The 24,269-nt window shown below is 39.9% G+C and overlaps 1 long non-coding RNA gene across 1 annotated transcript; it reads right to left on the reverse strand.

Moving 5' to 3' along the window:
• Window positions 1-310: 310 nt before the first annotated feature.
• LOC121645664 lies at window positions 311-22,586 on the reverse strand. Its single transcript, XR_006011480.1, has 4 exons — window positions 22,406-22,586; window positions 4,130-4,134; window positions 2,262-2,267; window positions 311-322 (listed from the first exon to the last, which is right to left on the reverse strand). It is a non-coding gene; the product is annotated as an uncharacterized LOC121645664 (long non-coding RNA).
• Between the last annotated feature and the right edge of the window lie 1,683 nt (window positions 22,587-24,269).

The raw sequence follows: 24,269 nt of genomic DNA on the forward strand, positions 1-24,269 counted from the left end.
TAGTGGTCTATGTAGCCCTTAAATACATTGTGACTTCTCCGTCATCTTTGTTTCTTTCGCTGATCACATGTAACCTATACTACACAACACGGCTCTGTTTGCTGCATCTGGCTACGTATCGACAAGCAAAATGCACTGAAATACAAATGTAATGAACAGATGGGGCCGACAGAAGTCTCCATCTTTACGTATTCAACTCTGAGCAAAAATGAGCAATAAGTTTAACAATGATCTAGGAATACAAAAATACCTTTAATGAAAACAAGCCAAACATCAATAAAATTACTGCTGTTTTTATTTTAGGCTGAACAAAAGTCAGTTTCTTTCCAATCCTTGAAAATGTCACCCTTTTTTTTTTCTTTTTTTTGTACAATTTGATGATTACAATTTTTCAGTAGTGTATTTTTCCCCCCTGATTCAGCAATGTCTTTCTCAACATAGCTGCATTTCTTGGTTCGTACCACTTACAATAGATACTGTCATGTTTTTATCACTCTGAAAGTTTTGGCCACAGATATTTGCTAAAATGTACCGGTAGTTGCAGCTTTTGTTCCAGTTTGGTAATTTGGGTGGGGTAGTGGATGTTTAGCGATACTAACCACCACCATTCTGCTGCAAGTCAATCTAATAAATTTTGTCCAAGTAAATGGGCTCCTTCGTCTCATTTAGCTTCAATGCAACATGTTCCTGCACCAGTCCTATGGTTTTTGATATTAAGTCCATAATGTTGCTCACCAGAATGTAGCTGCTTGGTGGTTGCACAGAAGCTTCTCTCATGTGCTACAGAAGACAGGTGTAGAGATGACACCACTGAAAGCATACCAGAAAACAATGTGTAAATATTACATTCATGTTTCATTTCACTTACTCTTTCTGTACAGGTGAATAAAGACAACAATGAAAAACAATCTCGGTCATATCAAATATTCATGATTAGACAATTATGTGATAGTCGTGATCTAGCTGAACTAGAGCTCTACTACAATGCTGGCTGTCAACTCAGTCAGTCAATCTGTCTTTTGACTCTGGATATGTGCATATTAACGTAAAATTGGTCAAGTTTGCAGTAAATGACAAATTACAATAATTTATTATTGAGAGGCAGAAAAGGTATGTGAATAGGTAAAATGATAAGCCGATCAATATCATTATCACATCACTGAAGCACAAGTAGACAAAACAATTTATAGTTGTGTATTCTATTAAATTATTATGTTTTAAATAAATAAATCTTCCCTGGGTTGTCCACGTAACTAAAACATTTTAAAGACCAAACATTTGCAGCTAAAGGTGTGTGGCCCTTACAGATTAACTATCAAAGATTTAAAATCCAGTGTCTTATCTATGATATTTCACATTTAGCTGTAAGGGAGGGCATGACTGGGCAGAGATCCAGCAAACTACTGGCCTGTGCCAGGAAGTACTCTGTGAAGCACATGGTGAGAGCCTGCAGCACCAATCAGCCTGCACTGAGGTTGTCAATGGGCTCATTAGTGCTCATTACAGCAACCTCTTGGGCACCTGGGTGCCCTTCAGAGCTCTTAGGACAGGGTTACAGGGGTACAATGAGGGTAGTGTGAGGGGAGAAGTGTAAAAAAAATAGGAAAGAAAGAACAAAAGATATTTCCCTTTTTTTCTTATATTTTCCCGGTGCTTTGGAGGAGCTGATGGTGAGGACTGATGAATCAGAGGAAGATGTTGTAGAAAAATGGACTGATGATACAACGTGATTCTACTAAAGACACAAAAAGATAAATCAGGAAAGAATGTGCTGTTAAATTGTAATGTCTTGTGTAGCAGTGGCCAAAGAAATTTCCAAGCCAAAAAGGTTAAAAGTTTGAATAAAGACAACGACACCTGGGGATTTAGAACCCCAGGTCTCTACGACCACCAAGGTTCTTTTAATCAGGGTGAGCAGGGTCAAAGCCATGCTAAAAGTCAGCTTTTAAAACAACTTATTTTAAAAAGCATATGAAAACCTGCTGGTAACAGTCCCTTAAATGTTTCCTAAAATGTCCTTGGATGAGTCCACTGCGGGTGGTCTGGGCGGGTCCTTTAACCACCACACTTCCTCCTTAGCCTGCTCACCTATTCTCCCCTACAGTGCCGAGCTCTCCAACAGCCTGCAGGGATAAGCATACATGCAGCAGTCCATTGCTTCAATGGAGGATTCCCTGCCCCTTCCCTCTGGCCCCGCAGCCAGCATCTTACTTTGGATCTGTGATGTTTTCTGGCAAATGTACTCATGCTTATTGAGTGACCCAGGGCTGAGTAGCTGAACCCATGGATCCTGGGTTACAGCTACTGGCTGTTGTGCTTTGCACTCAAGATTTGGCCTTCACTCTCCCGAGGTCCCGTGGCATGCTTCATGCTTCAGCCTCAGCAACGTCTGCCTTCACCTAAATCTTGTCAGAAAAGCTCACACCTGTCTCTAATTGGCCTCATTTACTTAGGGTTTGTTTGGGCTTCAAGAAGGTGTCAATAAAACCATGCCATAGCACTCATAATAAAACCCAACATTTCACATGCAATATAAAATGACATGCAGTTAAAATCCAAGCAAACCATACAATAAATAAATAAACCACACACTCTTTGGCCCCATCACACCTGCAGGTTTGTACTGATTGTTTTCTAAAGGTAGGTTGTAGTTGCACCAAAAATGTATTTGAGTTTTTTGGATTTACAGATGTTTGTTCAATTACAGTCTACAGACGAAATATTCAGCTCAAACTATGTTTGTTCCCACAGCACAGACATTGTTGCTCTATAGAAACATGGCTAGCAAGAACTGCAACAACCAACTAAAAAGATCCACACTTCCTACTTGGCAACAAATTGCCCCTCTACTTCCTGAAGCTTTAAACTCGAAAAAGCAAACAGGACCACATTATCTTCAAATAGCAAATGCAATCCTGAGCCATCTAAACTGGAAACCTCCTTGCCGTAGATATGTCTCTAGAGTCTCCCAGTGGAGATTAAGCACAAAATTGCTTCAAAAAACAAGCTCCTACTCTTATTGTGCATGGACAGAATGGCCAATAGCAAAGAGTTTTATCCCTTACTTGCAAAGGAACACAAGACATCTCCAGAGGCATTACTGTTCACTGTTAACAAAATAGTTGACTAATCTGGCAAACTTCAACTTATCTCTGTAAGGATGAAGAGCCATTTTAGAATGATCTCTCTCTTCTCTTTAGTTTTGTCCTGATTATGCTGTAGGAAATTCTCAGCCATCCATGACTTAATATCTAAAATACAGTTTAAAAGGATGTGAACTGGCTCTGGGTCATCAGGAGACACAGCGATGTAAAGCTGTGCATCATCAGCATAGCTGTGAAAATCAATACCATGACTCCTGATGTGATACACAAGAGGCAATATGTACAATGTAAACAACGATTGGGCCTAAAATTAAAATTCTTGGGGAACCCCACACTGGATTTCATGTCTTCTTGAGAAGCATGTATTCATACGTATAAAACAGTCAATCTGTGTGATGGGAGCAAAAACCAGTTAAGAACAATACAGAGATGCCTGCCAGACTTCTTAGTCTGTTTAATAAAATATGGTGATCATATCAAATACAGCACTAAGATCCAGTAAAGCCAGGACTGAGAATTTCTGCAAGTCCATGTTACATCTGAGATCATTAACAATCAATAAAATGGTTCTCTTACTGTGGTTTGTCCTAAAACCACAGTACAGTTTTTCAAAAATACTGTGTTATTTTAAAAACGAATGTAATATCAGTGTAGGATGAACTTTTTACATTTTCTGTAAATTTCACCTAAAAGTTGAACATCCCTAACTGTTTATGAGTAATATATAAATATTAAACAAATAGCTAATAGCAAGGTAAGAAAAGAGAAGTCCAGTTATGCATCAGGTTTAGTGTCTTAGTTTCTGTCTCCTTTTACTATCAGCGTGAGTGTGAGCAGTGTTTTCAACAAATATGGTGTGCTTAAGGCATCAGTCATACTTTTGTATATTAAAACAACTGCAACATATGTCCTCTCTATCTCTATGTCCTTTGGCTCTCCTGTACCCATTTATAGCAAAATGATAATGAGTGAATGCCTCAAATCAAAGTGTAACACTTATTTAAGGCATAAAGTTTCTTACAGACATCAACTTTTTAAACATAAAAATCTATCATTTCAAGAAGCTCAAAGACAAAACAGCCTGAGCTCAGTTAAAAAAGCTTTTCCTAGCTAAACCTATCAGGTGAATTTTGTGATTTCTAAGAAAAGGGTCCATTCACACCTAAAACAAAAAACCAATAAGATAGAGGTCTAAAGAGTTCTATAGTGATTCTTTATCTAGTGCGTTTCCTTTTCTGCAACATACTTTCTTTGAAAAATGTGGTCAAGTGATACAGCAGGGTTAAAGGTAGAATGGATTTGCTCCTTGGGGAAAACAGGACTTAAGAAAGCAATACTGAAATGGGAAAGGTAGGTAAGTAGGTCAGTGTCCTGTTAAAATGAACAGGACTGCTAACAGAAAGAAAGAGTGTGGGGCAGAAATGTTCAGTTCCTTTACTGAGGAAACATATACCTAGAGAGATGTTGATGATCTAAGAGAGTGAGGGTTGCTCAATTAAAGAGGCATTTTCTGCCCTTTTGCAAGGTGATACTGTTGGTTCATAAAAAGGAATTTCAGCAAATGTATTTAGTGGGTACTTTTCTTTCATTTAATTCCTAACAGCATTTCTATCCATATTCTGCTCAGGTGTCACCAAATATGAAATGCAATTAATAGACCTTATCACTCTGCTATAACATCCTGTAAAGAGAAAATGGGTTAAAAGCCCTGAAAACACTAAAACTATAAATGAGGCCACCAAGAAGAAGACTTAACAATAAAGCTGTTGATTCACAGCATTTGCTTTACTTATACAATTACTTATACAACAGATTCCCACCTGGGAGCGAGGTTTCCTTTCAACAGGCAATGTCAATGAACGTCTGTACTTAACACGACACACATTTTCTTCTCATAGAGCTTGAATCCACCCCCAGCCCCTTACCACACTTTAGATACTGTCATAAATCTTGTAGAAACAGCAGTACAATATGGAAACAAAAGAGGATAAATAATCAACTCCCTGCTATGGGGATAAAGCCCCAAAATATGTTTTGGAAATATAATCAGCATCATGGCAGCTTTGTGTGTCTGTTTACATTGTGGCCGCCATCGCTTTTCTGTCTCCCAACAAACAAGAGAATGTGAGTACAGAGGAGAGGAATAATAATAAAAATAGAGGAGGGAGGAAATATATTTTGCATATTATTTTAAGTAACTGTTCAAATTTCATTTCAGAATGGTAATCTACAAAACAAATATGTAGCGGCATATTTTAAAAAGGGAGGCTCCGCTCGCTTCAATTTCCTATTGTGGTGTTATGCCGTGTGTTTGCTCTTTGTGTCTGTTTGAATTGATTTGCACAGCTTGGCAGACAAGGGCTGAATGCTTAGACCAAGAATCCATAATTTCATATGATCTGATAGTTCTGCAGTATTACATTGATTTTTTTTCCCTCTCCCTCTCTTTTGGTGGTGGTGTTAACAAACAAGCTGAGGTACCTGCGCTTATGGATCCAGAAGAGAGTGAAAAGAGGCATTTTGTTCAGGCTAAGATGATAATGTGGAGACAGGAATGTTTGTTTAAGAAAAGGGATATGTTTGTTATGTGTTGTTTTATGATAGTGATGTCAGCAGCCACACAATCCTGGACCGAGGACTTAATTTACAGCTTCTATACAGATGGGCAAATATACTTAGTGCCCATACAGCTATTACCAGCCTTCATGCCTTACGATGGATTAGTAGATAAGATAGAACCTGACTGTGATAAAAATAAGCCATTTACCCACTGAACTGGGAAGGAGAGAAGTACTGTTTTAGTAAGGCTCTTACATAAACATTTCTCTGCTCATCTATCAGAGTTTGCACCAGAAAGTCCTCCAGAATAACACAATTTGTAAATGTGTTCTTGCATGTAAGAGTGGTATTCCGTCTAGCTGCTGGGGGTTGTTAAATTACCCTAAATTTAATGTTAAATGTTAAAAGACCCTAAATGTCTTAAATTTGACTTTGCAGCTTTAGGTCAGTAGACATATTACATGTAAATACAGGTGTTTGTCAGTTATACTCTTAGAGATTTCAAGGAGATCTGTTCCATGTGGAGCAGGGGATAATTAAATGTATATAAAATGTAACTGACTCTTGATGAGAAGCAGAACCAGCCAGGATTAACAGAAAAAGTTAACAGAAAATAAATATGCTCATCCAAATGTGCACAGTGTTTTTGAGTCATAATTCATTGTTAATAATTGGGAGATGGTCATTTATCATGACGACCTAACAAATACACCAAAGTTTTGGGAGACTAACATGTTCTGTGTCTAAGATGGTGGTGAGGAACACAGGAGCACCATAAGGGACCTTACTCTCACCATTTCTCTTCATACTGTACACCTCTGAATTCCAATGCAACTCTGAGTCCTGTCATCTGCTGAAATACTCTGATTACTCTGCAGTTGTGAGGAGTATCAGTGACAGACAAGAAGCCGAGTACAGAGAACTGTCGGTTTGTGAGATGGTGCAGTAACAGTCACCTCATCTCAACAGAAACAAAACAAAAGAGATGATTGTGGATTTTAAGAGAAACAGGACCAAAAAAGGGACTGTTTACATCCTGTGAGAAGAGGTGGTGCAGGTGTAGGAATAAAGTACCTTGAAGTTCTGCTGGACAATACACTGGGCTGGAAATGCAACACAGAGGCAAAAAGAAGATCTAAAAGAAGGGACAGAGCAGATTCTTCCAGCTGCTGGAGGAAGCTGAGTTCCTTTAAATTCTGCACCAAGATGTTTCTTGCCTTCTCTCAGTCTGTGGAGGAGAGTTCAGTGATTTGCAGCATCTGTTAGGGCAGCAGAACTTTTGCAGATTTTCTTAGTGATGCGCCCCCTAACGACGGCTAATTCAGCATCCATCTTGCATCCTGTCTCTTCTCTGAGATCTCTCCCAATAATAAAATTCAGTTTGATGTTGACTCCTCTTGCTTCTTGCTCTGTCTCTTTTCTTCTCTTCTGATAATTTCTTACTGTGTAGGTGAAAACCGCCGATGTGCTTATATCATGATTATATGCTTATATATTGGAAAACTCAGCCATGTCATGTGGCGTCCTAGAAACAAAAGTTGTATAGTGCCGTTTCTCAGCCTTGGGCAATGACAGAAATTTCATTGTGTCTGAAATAAGTTAAAAATGTAAAAATTTAAGGTTTGAAAGTTATATAGTGCATTTAATAAAATGACAATAAAATGGAAAAAAAAAATAAAACCACAGAGAGAATGGAGCATTATGAATTATTTGAGATCAAGAAAAGATGTCCATCAGAATTTTTTAAAGAGATTGTTTAATTGTTTTATATCCACCTAAAAAAAAAAAAAAAAAGAATGTCGCAGCTAATAGAAAAGACATATCTGCAGCTGGAGGATGACAGAACCCAACAGAACCTTTACCTTGAATGTTGTATTTCAATCCTGCAAAGCTCTTTGGTTTTAAATGTTTTGTAGAAATAAGAGACTTCAGACAGTGCAGAATCAAGAATCACATTTATTTTGGTTTGGCGAAAAGACCACATTCAGCACGGATGATAAATGTTGTCATTGACCAGAACTCTATCTCTCTATCTCAAATCACAATCTTTTTTGGAAAATTACATCAAATTAGAAGTTACTCTGAAGTCACTCTACTGGTCATAGTGAGGACTCGAGCAGCAGCATTCTGGACTAACTGCAGCTGTCTGATGAACTTTTTAGGGAGACCTGTTAGGACAGCATTACAGTAGTCCAGTCTACTAAAGATAAATGCATGGACCAGTTTTTCTAAATCCTGCTGAGTCATCAGTCCTTAAATCCTTGATATGTTATTTAAGTGATAACAGGCTTACTTCACAACTGTCTTAATATAACTGCTAAAATTCAGGTCTGAGTCCAGGACTACTCCCAGATTTCTGGCTTGGTTGTTAGTTTTGAACTTAACTGTTTGAAGCCGAGAACTGACTTCTAATCTTTCTTTCTTGGCTCCAAAAACTGTTATTTCAGTTTTATCTTCATTAAAATGAAGGAAGTTCTGGCACATCCAATCTTTAATTTGATCAATGCAGTTGATCAGAGTTTGCACCTGGACTGTAGTCTCCTGGTGAGATGATTATGTAGGTTTGTGTGCATAGGCATAACTGTGGTAATATATTTTGTTGTTTTTCATCATTTGAGCGAGTAGCAGCATGTAGATGTTGAACAGAAGTGGCACCAGGATGGAGCCTTGGAGAACTCCACAGATTATTTTGGTTCACTTGGTTTTATAGTTGCTTACAGACACAAAGTAGTCACTGTCTTTTAAATAGGACCCAAACCAATTAGTTGTACTACCAAAAAGCCCTACCCAGGTTTTCAGCCGATCTAGTAAGAATGCAGCATGGAGAGCTAGCAGTACCAGCACTGAAATGTTTCCGCTATCTGTGCTCAGGCGGATGTCATTAAAGATCTTAACTAGAGCATCTTAGTGCTGTGGTGTGGCCAAAAACCTGACTGGTAGACATCTGAACAGTTATTTAGTGTCAGGAAGATGCGTAGCTGTAGAAAGAGATCTTTTTCTATAATCTTACTAAGAAAGGGGAGGTTTGATATCGGCCTGTAGCTGCTCATGAGTGACGAGTCTAGGTTTTTCTTTTTCAGTAGTGGCTTGATGACGGCTGTTTTTAGGGTCTGAGGGAAGACATCCTGATACATTCTTAATAAACCCAGTTGGCAGGGCATCAAGACAGCAAGTGATGGTTTTCAGATGGCCAATGATCTCGTTCAGGTTTTTAGGACTGACTGGCGAAAAGTGTGTCATGGGGTTTATGTCTCTGAATGGACACATGGACATATGTCCTGCTTCTGGCATGGAAGCACTGACTGACTGCCTGGTTTTCTGAATTTTGTCAGTAAAGAAAGAAGCAAACTCATTCCAGGCCCGGTTGGACAGAAGTTCTGGGGTTACTGACCCTGGAGGATTAGTTAGCCTGTCAACAGTAACGAACAAGGCTGCTATTATTGCTGTTCTTAGCAATGATGTCAGAAAAGAAAGATTGTCTTGCTTTTTTCAGCTCCATATTATAAATCCTTAATCTTTTTTTATACAGTAGATCTCATAGTGAACCTGCAACTTTGTTTTCTGCCACCTGTGTTCTGCTTTTTGACATTCTTGTTTTTCAGCTCCTACCAGTTTGGCATTTTTCCATGGAGCTCTCTTTTTGGCAGCAATCACTTTCACCATGACATCAACAATGCTTGTAATTTTAAGACTGAAATGACCCACAAGCTCATCAGCTGAAGGCCACGGGAGGTTGGGTGATGGAGCTTGTATAAATATTTTAGTAGTATTTCGCCAATGTACTATCTCTTGATAACCTCTGTTTGGGCTTTTTTGTTGACAATTACAGCATCTCAAAGCAAACACAGGAATGAATGACAGAGCAACGTCCATCACCACAACCTTGGAAATATTCAGACCTTTAGAGATGACTACATCCAGACAGCGTCCTCAGTTCCACATGCTGAGTTAGACCAAAGTTATCAAGAACACACATTTCTTTGGTCTCTCTGTTCTCCAGGTTATCAGCATGAATGCTGAAATCACCAACAAGAACTAAACAGTCAAAGTCAGCACAATTATTGACAGCAGTTCAGCACAGTCATCAAAAATCATTGCACAGTATTTAGGTGGCCTGTAAATGTTAAAGAACACACGAGAGGGGGCATTCATCTGGAGAGCCACATATTCAAATGAGGCAAAGTTTTTATAAGATATCTGCAGCATTGGAGGGAGTCAATAAACAAAACAGCCACTCCTCCATCTTTCTTACGTGATCCAGCTTCACTAACAAGGCTGAAGTTTGGAGGGGTCACTTCTATAAGAACAACTCAATCATTTTCTCTGTCTAACTAGGTTTCTGTTAAAAACAAGAAATTAGGTTTGTGCTTAATAATAAAATCATTGATTAAAAATGTTTTTCCAACCAAAGATCTGACATTTATTAAAGCCAGCTTCAATGTGCTAAAAACTTTATCTGTCCAGTTTTGTTATGGGCAGGCTGAAGCTAATAAATAAATTTATAGAATGTATTGAGTGAATCTTGCTTTTCTGAACATTTATCAGTCTTTTTTGTTACCTATTAAAACAGGGGTAAAGAAAAATACTTATCCTGGAGAGAGCCATGAGTACCCACAAAACTGCAGCCTGGACCCAGCACATATCAATCAGATGCTGTGCTGTTACCAGACTGTGGAGACAGATGATGAGATTGGTTCCATCGTGGAGGGAGGGGTGGGATGTTTCGGGGTGAAAAGATGGGACTGGGTCATGGGTTCAGTTTGGTCGCAATAGTGACCAGCTCCTTGAGGAGGATGAGGAGATGGAGGGTGGCCTAGATGGATTATAATGAGATGAAGGGGGTGAGTCCTCGCTGGAAGCTTTGGGGGTTTCTTCAGTCAGGAGCTGAGGTGGTTTTTTTCTCAAGGTTTCCCCTAGGTTCTGTCTTATCACGTTGTTTTAATTAAGAGAAAGAGAGGAATCTTTATTTGTTAGTACATATCACACGTACTGAAATTTGTCCTCTGCATTTCACCCATCACACATTACATTTAACTATGAGCAGTGTGCTGCCATATTCCAGCGTCCGGGGAGCAGTTAGGGGTTAAAGGCATTGCTTAGGGGCCCACAGTGCCCTTTGGTGCCAGTCCAGGACTTGAACCTGGATCCTCTCTAACCACTTGGGTGTTAATGCATCATGTTAAATGGTAAAAATGGTAAATGGACTTGTACTTATGTAGCGCTTTTCCAGTCAGTTTGACCCCTCAAAGCGCCTAACACTACATATCACACTCACCCACCAACACACACACTCATGCCCCGATAGGCACATCGGGAGGCAGCGCAGGGTTAAGTGTTTTGTCCAAGGACACGTCGGCATGTAGTCAGTGGAAGCCTGGAATCGATCCACCTACCTTCCGGTTGGAAGATAACTGCTCTTCCTCCTGAACTACAGTCCCCCTACAACAAAATCACTGTACACAATACCGCCCTCCTAGCCAGTGTTTGTTCTAACTGTGTGGTGTTGTCCAGACGATTTGGTCCGCTTGAGTAAAGTATGTAATCAAACCAAACCAAACAAAGGTGCATTTTTTTTTATAATTCCCCACCTAGCTGAGTCCCCCCAGACTATCCTGGTGTGAATGTGCACTGAGAACACCTGTCAATGACTAACTGGATCCCATCAGCAGGTTTTACTAAATCAGGTCCCCAGTTGGACCTATATTACGAGTGACCCAGTCCATTGAAAAGTATAGGAAAAACTTTTAATTAGACAACATGTACACTAATGCTCTCTTTTAACTCTAGGAGTCTGTGTTTCAGGATGAAGTAGAAATCAACCTTTTGTATTAGGTAAATATGGAATCACTTAGAAAAAAAGGTAAATACAACTCTAGTTAAGTAATTACAAAGACATATTATACCTCAACAGCCCACAAATCTCAATACACTGAAGCAGCGCTGTCAAGCAGAGTGAACCAAACTTCCTCCACCATGATGTGAGACTGATACTATTATACAGAAAACAATTAAATCAAGTATATGCTGATAAAGGTGGTTATACAAGCTATTATTTTTCACATACTCCCTCTTCACTTGGGCCTTGATTCTGTTAAATGAAACTATGTCATGGTATAATATGTCATATGATGTTAAACTGGGAAACTGGGGTTGTATTTTACTGGAAGAGCATCTACTTTCTTTTTCACATGATTACATCTTATTACATTGATCTGTGGATATTTTAGTATGTAGGTCCCTCTGCAAAGCTGTTATCAAGTGATCAAATCTTTTTTGTGCTTATATACATATATAAATATCACAGAGTACAGATCTCGTATAGTCCAGACAAACAGTACATTGTGAAGAATACAGAACAATAGGGAAAATGCATGTTGCATGATTTATATGAAAGAGAAAAAGAATAAAACATATTTGCACTGTGCACTGAAACAAATGAGGTTTCACTCCATATCAGGAAAATCAATACAATAACAGGCTGTGTGCGCTACTCACCCTGCGTGCATGCTTAATAAGTACCACTCTGCTGCACCGTTAGGCTGGAGATACAGCATGAAAAGTTACATGATATCAAGAACCTTGATTTTTTTTTTCCTTTTAACTCCATTCTCAAGTGTCTCTTGTGGGATTTTGTTTGAAGAGTGGGGTTTTAAGTAGTAAAACCACAGTTCAGAAGAGGCTTATGTTAAAAGAGTCATCCTAAGACACTCACCTGCCTTAAAAACGAGTGAGGACGAGTACTGTGATGCTATCATATCCCTTAACTCCTGTACAACCCCCTTCCCACTTCCCCGCATTCCATTTCCACTTGCCATCAACTTGAACACACCTGTCAAAGACTTACACAAATACTTATCTAGAGCTAACCGGGCAGGCAAACGCCTCAGAGGAAAGACTGTGGGTGGGCATACGTGTAGTGTGTCGTAGAAGAGTTAGAAAGAAATAGACGAGAAGACAAAGCAAGCAGCTCAAAGGCACAGAAAGACAGTAAGTCAACGATAAAGAGAGAGATGGGGGATAGAAAAACGCGATTGGGTTGAAAAGCGGTAATATCCTCCAAGCACTTTTCTATCAGTAGGGCGACAAAGCAGAGTGAAGCCCAGGTATTAGTCTTCTGTCTCCCTATCTCATGCACTCTCATTCTCCTGGTGCGTAACTCTCCTACCACATACCGCCGTCTATTTTAAGCCATTCCTTTAACATGCCGTGTCAAACAAGCCTGAAATCCCTGCTAATACTAGTTACCCCTGAAACACTGATCTCTGCTTTCGTTTGACGAGTCACCCCCCATATCCTCTCAACACACACACACTTTCAAGAGGAAAAAGTTGAGAGGAAAAAGTGTTTTGACATTGCTTCTACATTTTGAGCCCATTAAATCCCAGGATCTGTCTCACTACCTGGATTTTTTTTTTTTTTTTTTTTTTACTCTTAGAGATAAGCCAAATTAATAAGAACTCACTAGGGCTGGTTTTAAATGCTTTGTGTTATCCAAAGCCTTGTGCTCTATCTTCCACTCGCTCTCAAAGTTATCATGGGGCCTGTGATAGCCTTTAAACAAGCAAGGTGAAGTGCTTTAATTAAAGCTTGCAGCATTCCATGGGAAAAGGAAAGGGAGATGAGAAGGGGGATGACTTCATAATTTATCACACCAAAGGGCTACCCACTTGTGGCTAAAGGAAAACGAAAAAGAGCTATCCATCTCTTAAGTACAGGCATAAAAGATGGCCCCTTTAAAGAGATGTGCAGCATCCCATGCTTAGAGCACTCACCTTAGAGACAACTATGAAAGCCTTTTGATGCATGGCTGCACATAGGACCCAATATATTCTCCATACAGAATGCTCTCATATGGTTGGGGTCACTCTTTAAAGAAGTGACACAAAATCAAGACCCGAAATGGATCTGTGTGCTTCTTCTGATGTTAAGTGCAACGGTGCACTTAACATCAGGGAGAAACCTTATGCAAGCCATGTAAATCAATCTGAGTTATATTGCACTAAACTTTGTGCAATATACCCTCAGCTTTCATTGCTTCTGTAATGCATATTTACATACACAAACATGCAGCACACACACATGTGTGCAGTGCACACAAAGGCTCTCTCTCTTGCATGGACATGCACACTCGTATATAAGAAATCTATTGAGTGTATTTCTCTGTGCCAAGTATTTTTTCAGTCAAAGATAATACAATTCATTTTTTCTTATTTCCTTACAATACATCTTTCAGTTCTGCCTTTTCCGCACATGAAATTCATTTTCTAATGGAAATATTTGTTTTGTAAATCAAATATGTATTATGCACAGAATGCAAAGCACAAATTAAATTATGTTAATGAAATGAAAGAGATATGAAATGCATATTTCATGGACAAAACATAACCCTGCCGAACAGCCATTTCTTGATAAAATCTTTAAACACAATCTCATTCGGAGAAAGACATATTGCCATGGCAGATAGCACCTCATTAAAATGGTCTCCTTTAATATCAGTGCTTAGTATATATGGGATTGTAAATAACCACTGGGGAAGAGGAACCAATAATGAAATACTGTCTTTAATAGCTTGCCATTGATGTCAGCATAAAAAGTCTACTAGAAGAATATTGGAAATTGGGTGTGCACACACATAGTCAAAAGCTGTAAATGATTGCATATTTAAATAGAGCTGAGTAAGGAAAAGATGATATAGATATTAGTAATAGGCAGAAAATTATGCTGACCTTACATAATTCCACAAAAAAAGCCCAGACTGTTTTAAATTTTATATTGGTTACACTTAATGAATAATAGATTCTGTAGCTGTTGTTGTGCAGTCCATAATGTTAATAAAAGCCTAAGAATAGGAGCCCTGCTCTGCCCAGCCGACTAGCAAATGAACTAGACTGGCTTTTCAGCAGAAATAAATACAGCAATAAATACAAAAGGAGGGGGATAGTGTGGTAGGATATTGGGAGCGAGGGCAATGAAAAAAAAAAAGCAAACGGGATTGATGGGGCACAGAGAGAAAAGTAGAGAGGGAAGATACATTAATTGAGAGAGGAAGGTGCAGACAGACATGTGGACAAGAAAGGACAGAACAGCAGCTGTCTGAACTTTGTTAACAAGGTTTTATAAAACCTTTTTAGTACTTAATCAGAGAAATGGATGACAGATTCATTTTAAAATTACCGTCAAAACATGTTAGGTATGCAGGACATATGCGTGATCCGTCCCACATACCTGACATGTTTTAATGGTAAACCTCAGTCTGACAAAAGAAACTGAAAACTGGGAAGAATTTCAGTGTCTTAAGTATGAGGGCATACCAGTGATTTTTGATCCTTGAGACATAGCTCCATCCATCCATCCATCCATCCATCCATCCATCTAGCTATCCATCCATCCATCCATCCATCCATCCATCCATCCATCCATCTATCTATCAATCCGTCCATCCATACATCCATCCATCCATCCATCCATCCATCCATCCATCCACCCAACCATCCATCCATCCACCCACCCACTCGTCCATCCATCCACCCACCCACCCGTCCATCCATCCACCCACCCACCCATCCATCCATCCATCCATCTAGCTATCAATCCATCCATCCATCCATCCATCCATCCATCCATCCATCCATCCATCCATCCATCCACCCACCCATCCACCCACCTATCCATCCATCCATCCATCCACCCACCCACCCGTCGATCCATCCGTCGATCCACCCATCCATCCATCCACCCAACCATCCATCCATCCATCCATTCATCCACCCACCCACCCGTCGATCCATCCACCCATCCACCCATCCACCCATCCAGCCACCCACCCATCCATCCATCCACCCACCCACCCATCCATCCATCCACCCACCCACCCATCCATCCATCCATCCATCCATCCACCCACCCACTCATCCATCCATCCATCCATCCATCCATCCACCCACCCACTCATCCATCCATCCACCCAACCACCCGTCGATCCATCCATCCATCCACCCAATCACCCGTCGATCCATCCATCCATCCATCCACCCATCCACCCATCCAGCCACCCACCCATCCATCCATCCATCCATCCATCCAACCACCCACTCATCCATCCATCCATCCATCCATCCATCCACCCACCCACTCATCCATCCATCCACCCACCCACCCGTCGATCCATCCATCCATCCACCCACCCACCCACCCATCCATCCATCCATCCATCCATCCATCCATCCACCCACCCATCACCCACCCAGCCACCCATCTATCCATCCATCCACCCACCCACTCATCCATCCATCCATCCATCCACCCACCCACCCACTCATCCACCCACCCACACACCCACCAATCCAGCCATCATCCATCCATCCATCCATCCATCCACCCACCCACCCACCCATCCATCCATCCATCCATCCATCCATCCATCCATCCATCCATCCATCCACCCACCCGTCGATCCATCCATCCACTCACCCACCCACCCACCCATCCACCCGTCCATCCATCCATCCATCCATCCATCCATCCATCCATCCACCCACTCATCCATCCACCCACCCACCCACACATCCATCCATCCATCCATCCACCCACCCGTCGATCCATCCATCCACTCACCCACCCATCCACTCACCCATCCATCCATCCACCCACCCACCCACCCATCCATCCATCCATCCATCCATCCATCCATCCACCCTCTGTACCTGCTTATATGCAGGGTCGTGGGGTGTTTTCTAGCCTCTACTACGCCAGAAGCATATTACACCCTGGACAGATGGCAATCCATAAGAGGAAGAGCTGCATTTAGAACCATAATTTATCAATAGATGATATAACTGCACACTCTAAGAAAATTCCCCATAATAAAACAGATAATGTCCTGGCAGAGAATTACCAGGCCATTTTATCGGATGTGTGTACAGAAGTGTACCGACACTTCTTTTAATCCGAAAACAGAAAATTCTGTATTTCTACAGTATATGTCATGTTGCATTCATGGAATAATACCACACTGAACAAAAGAGAGAATATTTAAAATATTTGCTTGAATTGGTAACAAGTGATTATGTTTATCCAAGATCAGTTAAGTTCTCATCCAGCACCATGTCTACCCCTCATGAAACACATTCATTAGACAGTGGTGGTGGTGTGTGTCTCTCTCTGTACTGTCCCCTAACTTATGCTCCAACAGAGCTCAACATTTCCTGAATGTAAACATATCACAGGTCGTAAAGCATATCACGCAAATTTAGAGAATAACAATCATAAAAGGTTAAATGTCTGAGGAATATGCATTTCCCATGAGTCTCTGCACACTTGCTACTGTGAATCTGGAGAAAAGTGTGTCATTAGGATATTAAAGCGACGTCAAACTTTTAGAGTTGAAAAAAATCTCAGAAGACTTCAGAACACAGGATTCCAGGTATGTTTAAGTTTGAGAAGAGTTCTTGTTCCCAACATGCAATGTGAAAATTTAAGAAATACAGGCAAACAACTACTGTGGAAAGTTAAAAAGAGTGGATCGATAAAGGATCGAAGTGTGAAATGCTTTTGATAACTCAGAAATGTCACTTGAAACTATTTTAAGTCAGCTTCTCAAGGCTCAGAGGTATCCCAGATGAACCATCACATAGAGAAAACTTGTTTTGTGGTCAAGCAAAATAATACTGTATGTCAGATCAAGACTGCAGTCCGTACCACAAGCAAACTGTCCAGACAATAACAATAAGTCCAAAGGCTGTGATGGTGTGGTGCAGTCAGTTCCCTTCACAAAATTAATTCATATTTTTATGATGACAGCATAAATGTGACGCATATTCTGCCTTTACAAGGGATATCAGTGCGTTATCAATAGAATCCAAAACCACATTCTGCACACATTACAAAGACACGGCCGGTTAGACAGAACAACAGCAACCCCACACTGCTGCACAACTCCAAGTATTTCCTGGAAAAATGGGACAAAACACCATCTGAAATACTTCATCACCTAATGTTAAGAAAGAGTTGTGAGAAAGAAAAGCAGCATTTAAAAGGGTTAAAACTTTGGTCTTCCAACTATTAGAAACTGTTGTGAACCTGAAATATAGAAATACCAAAATGAAAAGATAAAAAGTAAAATACTTTGGCTTGTTGTTGTTTAAATCAATAATTTTGAAATTTTTTGGAAAGATGTTTGTATGAAAATGTGGATTAAAGAGTGAAGGGCTTGAGTCAACTTTATAAAGGTAGACAGAAACTAAGCAAAACTCATCACATTAATATGGTGAATCCTGGTGTCCTGAGAACTCATTTCACAAATGCTAAATAGTGAGAGGCCAGCTTTGTCTCAGGTCTATTTCTTTAAATAAATAAGGTTTCCCCATCAAATAAATGTTATCTGTTGTATTAACAAGCCAACAAATCATTGTGATCTCTGAAAAAATTTTAAATGAAATAAAGAGATAATTGTTGAAATAATGTTGAGTTTGTGAAAGATAAAAGGGAACTAATCAGGAGCGAGAAAATTTTACATTTTTCAAAATATTTAGTACGCAGCAGAGAGCACAGAGAATTAGGACTAATGTACAGTGTGCAGCTCCAAAGGATTAATGCCAGAGGGCCCAAATCTTTCCTCCTAAATAGAATCTTTTATAACTGTATATAACTCCCCTTAATGCAAACGCATACATACACAAGATTTTTAATATATGTTGTAATGTCATGTGAGCACATCAGCTGAAAAAAAAAAGATTAACACTTTTAATTGTGTTTTAGATAAGCGCCGCTGCTTCTTCCCTCATTCACACAGAGAAGAAGGTGATAGGCTCGGGCTCAGAGGGGAGGCGACAGGAGGAGAGGGAGGAAAGCCAGCAAAGTAACGTGATGTGAGAGGAAGCAATGAGAGCAGACAGAGAGAAATTACTGCTGCTTGTACAAAAGAGTAGAGTAGACGTGTGTGATAAAGAGACAGTCAAACTGCTACCTGAAAACACTTCTAATTTTTCAGGTAGCTGACTGTACAACATTGTGTGTGCACATATATGTGGAAAGCTTTGAGCTTCCTTGGGCTTCATTTGCAAGAAATTCCTTGTCAATCCAATTCTTCCAGTGATGCAATCTCTAACACGAGTTGGATAGTTAGTGGACAACTTCTCATTTAAAGGTGTTTTAAAAAGCAGTCATAGATGACTGTCAGACATTGGAGAAAAGCTCTGTTTGCAACACAGAAAACAACAATCACGCCATCTCTTTGAACCTGCTCCCTTTAAGCAATAATGTAGTATATGATGCAAGTACTGGGTTGAGTTTACGTGTCTTTAAAAAACAAAATAAAGCAACTGCACGAAGTTAGTAAAGAGGACTGAAAATAGCATTTTTTTTAAACAGAGCAGAAGAGGTCAGCTAGACGTGTGTAGCTGTAATTTTCTATAGGATGAATTCACCAGTATGTACAGCATGTAAATACTGAAGCACATCAGAAAACACACACACACACATGTATAAGTTGGAAATTACAATACCAATTTTAAAATGATTGGAAATGCTGTGTAAAATGTAAATAACAGCAGTGATTGGAAAATCTTATAACTCACTTTTTACATTTTACCATTTCGTGGAACATATGATCTCATTTGAATCTGACGGCAGCAACAAATCTCTGAAAGTTGGAACAGGCATAAAACAAAAGGCTGGAAAAGTAATTGGCACAAATTAAAAAAAACTGGAGGAGCAATTGACAACTAACTGAATAACTGCCAACAGGTTTATACCATGACTGGGTATAAAAGAAACGTTTCTCTCAGATGGAAAGATGGACTGAGTTTCACCAATCTGAGACAACCTGGGTCTAAAATCATGGAACAGTTTAAGAAAAATGCTCCTCAACATAAAATTGTGAAGACAGTGTATAATATCATTAAAAGATTTAGAAACTCAGGAGGCATCTCTGTGGATGCAACAAGGCTGAAAGTCAGACTGGATGCTGGTGATCTTCCTCAGGCAGCACTGCATTAAAACCAGATATGATTCTCTACTGGAAACCACTGCATTGGATCAGGAAGACTTCCAGAAATCACTGTCTGTGAACACAGTTCACCCAGAAATCCACAAATGCAGGTTAAAGTTCTGTCATGCAAAGAAGAAGCTGTATGTGAACTGGATTCAGAAACACTGCCGTCTTCTCTGGACCAAAGCTCATTTAAGATGGTCTGTGGCTCTACGAACCCTCAGCAGTACTCTTACCAACATTTGAGTGCTGAGATGTTTGAACAAAGTCAGCTTTTGCTTTGTTTTCTGCTGTTCAGTTCATTAAAATAGAAGAATAAAATTACAGTAATGATTTGGTCAGATTTTTAAAATAACTTGGGGAATATAGAGAGAATTTTGTTTTTTTAAATAAAGAGGGGAAAACCGCAGGTCATGTCCCAACATTAAAATTATTCTTTAGGGGAAAAATTAAGTATTTTTAAGTCATTCAAAGAACACGTAGCTGTCAAAATGGGGTACTATTGCTGATCTTCCTAACATCATTTGTGTAATAAACTGCAAACGTGGACATCAAAGCACATTCGCCAGATCCTCTCCATCAACGGATGGTGCCTGCCCAAGTCACCTGTGACGCACAGATCCTCTTGCTGATTGTGGTCTTTAATAATTAAAACTTACTACAACAGTGTCTTTATCGTTATTTTAAATGAAGGTTGTGCCCTGGTCACCTGGTTGATGACACACCTGACCGACTCACCTGGGGGTTTCATGTCATCAGATGCATGTCACTCGCTCCACAGGTGAACCACATCTTTGATGCCATGCCATCAATGATGCCACAGCTGGAGGTAATTTGCTTTACAAACTGTAGACGGTACAGCAGGCTATGTAATGAAAATATATCCTCAGGTGTACATTTTCGTCCCTTTAGCCGCAACATGACGAGGATGTTCATTCTGGTGTATTCATGAGACTAGAGTGCAAACTGCTGCCCACGTTCAGGCATAATTAATGACCCATTTGTTCATTAAACAGCCTTATATGATTAGAATCTGTGTGAATATTTATAACCAAGTTATCACTTTTAAAGGGATTTTTAAAAAAATCAGGTTTCAGCGCACATTTTTATGATCTTTTTTTTGTTTTTATTCATTATTTTGGTATTCTGTTTATTATTTTTCCTTGTCTGTATCACCTTTTCTGTGTCTGTTTGCACACAGCCGGTAAATCTTGACCTTTTATGGGCATTTTTTGGCCGTTTACCAATGCAAAGTAGGGCCAGCAGGCAGGTCCTTTCAACTTACAAGAGGTTGGGATTCACTACACCTAAAAGACACGATAGAAACAACAGTGCAGTCTAACATGTACATGAACCTTGTTCTTACCAGAATGATGGCTGTTGGTTTCTGTTAAACAGATTTACTTGCCAAGTGGAGCTTTAAGTGTAAGACTTCTCTTGATGATCTGATTTTTCTTTTATTCTTATTTATTTACTTTTGAATAAGGGTTTATTACTGAATTTACATAATATTGCTGGAGATGACCAGAGAGGATAAAAGAAAAGGATAAAGAGGGAAAAGAAGTGAAAAGGAAAGTGAAGAAAAGAAAGAGGGGATAAAGATACTCCAGACAAGCAGTGGTTCCAAACACCAGATAACCAACTGCTACACCTGTACAGAAACACAACAGAAAATGTCCTACAGGCTTTGCAGGAAAACAAAGCTGTCAATCATCAGGAGCACCTATAAGAGATAAAAAAAATATCACTACAAAAGCCAAAGTACCAGAAACACACACACACACACACACACATAAAAAACAAGGAAAAAAACAAAAGGAGCTCTTAGTATATAAACTCACAGGACAACACAGTGACTGTGTGAGCATGTGGAACATGCTGAATGAAGAGTATGTAAAGATAAGTGTGGTCCTACAAATGTGACCACACCAGACCTGCAAACTACTCAGAGAAAAAAAGGTGACAGTGTCCCGCGGTGGTGAACGGGTGGCTGGGGGCGACTCACTGGGCAACGCTTTTAACAAAAGAACCACAGACAGACATGACATTATACCAAAAAACATTTATTTATTTATTTTTCTCAGCCTGGACAAGGGTTTCACAAACTCACTTCTGTTGTTGACCGCATGCCTCCTTCTGGCCAGAACCTCCTCTTCTACCTTGGCTTTTCTGACTGTGGCAGCGCTTGTGGGTGGCTGGCAGTCAAACACTCTCTGTCTTTCCATCTCCATCAAGGTTTCCTGCTTTCTTAAGGCTTTGTCCTTGCCTCCAGCCGACAGGATGTTTTGGCACAAATCTTTTGCTCTACTGGCCCATACTTTATGTCCACTCTGTTACACATATCTATTGCCATCTTCTTTCGGGGTGTTTGACAGTTTGGATGGTGCTAAGAGTGTTGTTGCTCATGCAACCACTTTTGAGTCGATGATTTCCGACATAAAACTAAAAGATGACTCTACCTGTGGCCATGTAACACTGACAATGCTGCCTGTACTGTTGTGGTGAGCGCTGTGTACCTTCCCATTTGAAAGACCTCTGCCCACCAGCTGACAGCATCACCTCCAGCTGTGAACTCTGGCAGGCTCTGGTCTACACCGCGCTGGAGAATCTAAGATAAGAGCCATTTAATTATCCCACCAGGGACATTTAACCTCCAAAGAGGAAAAATATAGGGTTAAAAAATAAACAACAACCCTAAATATTCATATCAGCATCCATCGGTTTACTTGCCATGAATGACTGCCTAATGCACGACCACTAGGGGTGCCAACTTTCAGAAGTGAAAATAAGGGACGCCAACCACAGCTCCTGAGGGCCATGACCACCATGGCCCGACTCCCGTGGGGTGGGGAACCCACAGCAGTGGTGTGTTTCATTTTGTGCTAGTGTTTTTAGTAAAGGGGTGATTAAAAAAGCAATTAGTTATACTTAATGCTTAAAATGCTTTATTATCAATTAACACATTGATTATTGTGCAACATTATTGTATATAAAGTGCTGTTAAATAAGCTCCATAAAGCTGTAATAACATGCATCCCTATTTAACATATGATTAGTGTTGCTCTCCTGAAGCAGGATGTGTGACTCAGACAGCCCACCGCGCGCCACTGAAAACACGCGTCGATACATTTTACAAAGCGTCTTATAAACATCTCCGACGCTGTCCAGCTAAGGATGAAAGCGTTTTCGCTTCTGAGGGCGTTTTAAAAAGGCGCAGGTGTTGTGAGCAGCGCCGGTATGTGGCGTCTGTCTCTAGGCAACCATGAAAGCAACACACTGGCAAAGACAACAAGCAGCATTCAGAATAAGGAACAAGAGACGTCCTGTACAGGACAATCCCATTTAGACAAAAATATGGGATGTATCAGCTAATACGAGACAGGTGGCAACCCTAGCGACCGCACACGACAACCTCCATAATGAATATTTGGGGTAGCTCAGAATTCCTATTAGCCAGAACTCAGGGCAAAGCAACCAGGCTAAAGTTAGGGGCTAATGATAAGCCTACTGTAAGGTTACCAGCGGGCTAGCTGAAATACTAGCATGCTAAATGGTTAACTTTATTTAGCGAGACAATCAGACAATGCTGGAATTAACATTACAACTAGCTAACGTCAGATGGCTAGAATGTGTTGTTGTTTTTCTCCAAAAAGACTGACTGACCTCAAATTCAATTCCTATCAGTTTCCAGACGGTCAGGTCAGGAGTCTTATTAAAGGCGCTAAAGACAAGCTCAGCTTGGCGGAGTGTGTTAAGATTCTGAAGCTAGGGCTGAGATTCTGATTGGCCCAGAAAAATGTCAATTACAGATCCATTCTGAGCCTACGTTGCTACGTGCAGTGGAGGCAAAACGAAACCGTCACCTCAGCTTGGAAGAATGATAATGGCCAGTGTTTGTGTCCGTGTTTGTTATTCCCGTGTAAAATAATCTGATCAATCCATTACATGAATAATTTTATTTTATAAAACCTACTTTGTTTGAATATGTTTTCAGCATATTCCAAAAATGTATAATTTTATGTGTTTTGACATCTCAAACCCCCAAAATGTCAGGTGGTACAACCGTCCGAGCGAATGAATATACTAAGAAAACAGTTTAAAATTGCATTTTTACGATAATAAATTAAAAATAAAACATATTGGCATCATTTAATGTTAATAATCTTTCAAATAAGGCAATATTTATAAATACTAATAGTTTAAAGCTTTTGAAATCATTAAAAAACTTTTGTCCAACAATTTGTAAGCCCTAAAATGTCAGGGTGGTACAACCGTAAATACATGACTTTTATTGTGAAATAATGTGGTAGTAGCAGCAAACAGGATATTGCATCAGCCAGAGGACCCCAAGTACCCTTTATTACTGAGTGATAAGGTATGTATATCTTTATTAAATATGGATAAAAATATCTTTTTTTCAACTCATAGGCAGACTGGTACACTTTCAGTGTCAGGTGGTACAACCAATGTAAAATTATGAAATTGTTATTTATTCACAAATTTCTTTAATTAAGTTTTAAAATATAAGTATGCCCATGCTAGCAAACACTTTAGCTAATGTAACAGTCAAAGTAGAAGCCTGTTTAATTTGAAATTGGTGGCAAAAGTCAGGTGGCGCA

Source organism: Melanotaenia boesemani, chromosome 1 (genome assembly GCF_017639745.1).
Source record: "Melanotaenia boesemani isolate fMelBoe1 chromosome 1, fMelBoe1.pri, whole genome shotgun sequence".
Taxonomy (NCBI): Eukaryota; Metazoa; Chordata; class Actinopteri; order Atheriniformes; family Melanotaeniidae; genus Melanotaenia; species Melanotaenia boesemani.